The following is a 3,634-nucleotide window of genomic DNA, read 5'->3' as shown; positions in this document are numbered from 1 at the left end:
AAGAAGTCAATCCCTTTGAATTCACGAGAGATAAAAAAATTCTAACCTACATTTTTATTGGTGTCCCAAATAATTTGATTATAAATCTCAAAACAAATTACATTCTTTAAATAGACGGCTAGGGTTTTAAATTGGTATTTTTCCACTTAAAATTGTCCTAATCTTAGTAGTAATTTCTCAACTATTCACATAAGTAAGTAGAATCATTGACTATTAAAAAAAATTCCCTTGCAAAAAGCATTACTAGCTTTTGGATCCGTTTGCTTTACATAAGATAAATGATTTGAAAAATGATTACTTGTATCGCTTGAAATGATTAATCGATAAAAAATATTTTTGTTATCAATAATAATTTATATTCCGTTTGCTTTACGTGATGAAAATATTTACTTTTGTAACTGATACAAGCAATCAATTTTTTAAAAATATTTTTTAAATAATTTATGCTTTGCTAAACTAGCGGGGCTTAGAAACCATTAACTGTTTTTTTCTTTTTTTTCAACCATGTGTCGCAGCCATCGCGGCTGCACCCGATTCCATATAGAACTCTCCTCTCTCTCCACGCTTTACATTGCAAACTACAAAAAGATTGCCGACCGTCATAGTCTGCCCACCGTCACCGCGTCAGCCAATACATCGAGCCTCTATCCAAGCCACGTGAAGCCCCTCTATCCGAGCGATGTGAAGTCATTGCTGACGTCCATCCACCGTCTGCATCTCTCTCTCTCTCCCTCTCACGTGGCGATGGGGGAGAGGTGGGGGTCGACTCATTGTGAGACCGACGCAGGAATTGATGTTGCGACCTCAAATTCGAGATCGTAGGCCTCAAGTGACCCTTGTGCAGGGGTCAATAGAGGATGGACATATCGGTCGGCACTTTTGCGATCGATCGCAAGGGAGGAAGCTTGCTTCCAAGAGAGAGAGAGATGACGATTTAATGGGCATTAAAGGTGGAGGCAGTACTTTGGCGTGGAGCGAGCGGTGAGGTAGGCATAGCACGATGGTAGGGCGAGCCTGATTAGGATTAAACCTGTCAAATAGGTGAGTCAGATTGAGATTAGGCCAAATCAAAGATGATCCGATTCAAATTGACTCATTTAATCTGTTTTGACTAATTTTGCGGCAATACAAATCTAGTGACCATACTCATCTGATCCTTATCGCTAAAACAAAAGCATGGAGCGAGCGTGAGAACAAATGAGGGCTAAAGAAAGTTATAGTGATGGATTGGATTTAAATAAGTTCTAAATCCATTTAACATGCATATCATTTTTGAGTTTTCTTCAGTTTTAATTCATTTATGACTCATATATATTGAATATAACTACTTCATATAATAACTCAACTAATTAAATATGGATTAATAGACGAAGGAAGAGTGCTTGGGGAGAGATCAGTCTAAGGTTTAGGTTTAGCTTGTCAGTACTAATTTGCTTGAAGTTATATGCATTTTGGTTATTTTGACAAGAGGGACTAAAAGTCCAGTCAACTCTGAAGTGCAAAAGATTCCAATCCATGATAATTTAGACAGTAAGGTTAAATTAATGCTAGAGGGGTTGCAGAGTTAATAGAGAGAGGACAAAGGGCGTGGGATGTTAAAAGCAGTGTGTGATGGAAGATGAGAATTACAGGAAATTCGCTTTTAGTTAATAATTGATATTGTGAGCTAACTTTTTGAGTCTTCTAATAAATTTCAGCAATCGTGCTAGTCACTCTATCGGATTGACATACGACGAATAATTAAGTATTACCATATAGAAGGGCATGAGTTGGTGCAAACCTGATGATCAAGGTATTTCACACATTAAGGAAGGACTAAACACTGAGCAGAGTTTACTTTCTCCTGTAAGTCCATTCGCAATTTCGCATGGACGGGTCTATGTACGTCCCTACGAACTCGTAGCCTACAAACTCACGAACTCGTAGCGTCTTGATGAGAAAAACCTATTTGTCAGCGGCGTGTGGTTTACGCCAAACCGATTCCCGGAATTCTCAAATCCATGGGCTGGTTTTATGAAAACCGCCCTCCCATCTCGCCTATAAATTCTACCCCCTCTCCCTGCTTGATTCTCCACAGCCAACGGGACAATCCTACGGGAGGACGGGACGAGACGATCCGATCCTACGGGACGCGTAGACGGGACGATCCGATCCTACGGGGACGGGTAGACGGGACGAGACGATCCGATCCTACGGGACGGGTAGACGGGACGAGACGATCCTAAGGCGTGATGAACCTGAACCTGGCGGACCTACCTACAGGACGAGCCTACGGGAGGACGGGACGGGACGATCCAAAGGCGTGATGGCGGGACGATCCTAAGGCGTGATGAAGATGAACCTGAACCTGGCGGGACGAGCCTACGGGAGAACGGGACGGGACGATCCTAAGGCGTGATGAACCTGAACCTGGCGGGACGATCCTACGGGAGGACGGGACGGGACGATCCTAAGGCGTGATGGGAGGGCGGTTTTCATAAACCAGCCCCTGGATTTGAGAATCCCGTGCCTTTTTCTTTTCCGGCCTATCTTAGGTCGGAAAAGAAAGGGGGTACGGTGCCCACCGTGCCCGTTGACTACCGTTGACCGTGGAGAAACATCAAATTCCTTGTTTATCTTTATCTTCCCCACATAGAGAAGATACAGAGAACAGCGCCAGATCTTAGCTCCTCAAGGGGCAAGTCTGCTCTCCCTGGGCACGGTGCCCACCGTGCCCTTTCCTTTTCCGACCTCCTAAGAGAGGGGAGCTTGTTTCTCCACAGTCAACGGCAGTCAACGGGGCACGGTGCCCCTCTCCACCGTGGCCCTCTCTTTTCGCCCTCTTCTCGAGCTGTTTGCTGGCGAAGATGAGGCACTGCTGATCGGGGGGGATGCTGTCCTTATCCTGGATCTCAGCCTTGACGTTGTCGATGGTGTTGGACCTCTCAACCTCGAGAGTGATGGGTCTTGCCGGTTAGGGTTTTGACAAAGATCTGCATGCCTCCGCGAAGCATGAGGACGATGTGAAGGTTGGACTCCTTCTGGATGTTGTAGTCGGCGAGGGAACCGCTGTCTTCTCGAGCTGTTTGCCGGCGAAGATGAGGCACTGCTGATCAGGAGGGATGCCGTCCTTATCCTGGATCTTAGCCTTGACGTTGTCAATGGTGTCGGAGCTCACGACCTCGAGAGTGATGGGTCTTGCCGGTTACGGCTTTGACGAAGATCTGCATCTTTGGAGCTTGATGATGAACTGAGAGAGAATTGAGAAGGGGGGGAGAGAGAGAGAGAGAGAGAGAGAGAGAGAGAGGAGAAGAGATTGATTTCTGAATCCGATGATGAGAAGAGCGTGGAATTGGGAGGGCTCGAAAATGGAGAAAAGTCGTCGCCGACTAAAGGGTCAAGTCGCCGTCGTACAATCCGATCATCGGAAGGAAAAGGTCTGGAAAAAATCAAGAAAGGAGTCGAAGAGAGATTGCTCTATACGCGCTGGAATCGGTCCAAAGCAGCAGGAGGGGATGGAGCCCATATGTCCTTTTCTTGGACCCTTCACATGAATAGACTCGCCTAGACCAAACAAGAGTTCCTCCCTTGCGATGAAAAAAGAACCTCTTTTCTCATCTTAAATGGGAAGCCGATTTCGACCAAAAAAGAAAAA

At 45.5% G+C, this 3,634-nt stretch overlaps 1 pseudogene; it reads right to left on the bottom strand.

The window, feature by feature from the left end:
• Positions 1-2,662: 2,662 nt before the first annotated feature.
• Positions 2,663-3,209, bottom strand: LOC120296348 (annotated as a pseudogene).
• Positions 3,210-3,634: the final 425 nt, after the last annotated feature.

This window comes from Eucalyptus grandis, chromosome 1 (assembly GCF_016545825.1).
Source record: "Eucalyptus grandis isolate ANBG69807.140 chromosome 1, ASM1654582v1, whole genome shotgun sequence".
NCBI classification, from domain to species: domain Eukaryota; kingdom Viridiplantae; phylum Streptophyta; class Magnoliopsida; order Myrtales; family Myrtaceae; genus Eucalyptus; species Eucalyptus grandis.
Note: the sequence above shows the minus strand (reverse complement) of the source record. Positions and strands in the feature narration are given on the sequence as shown.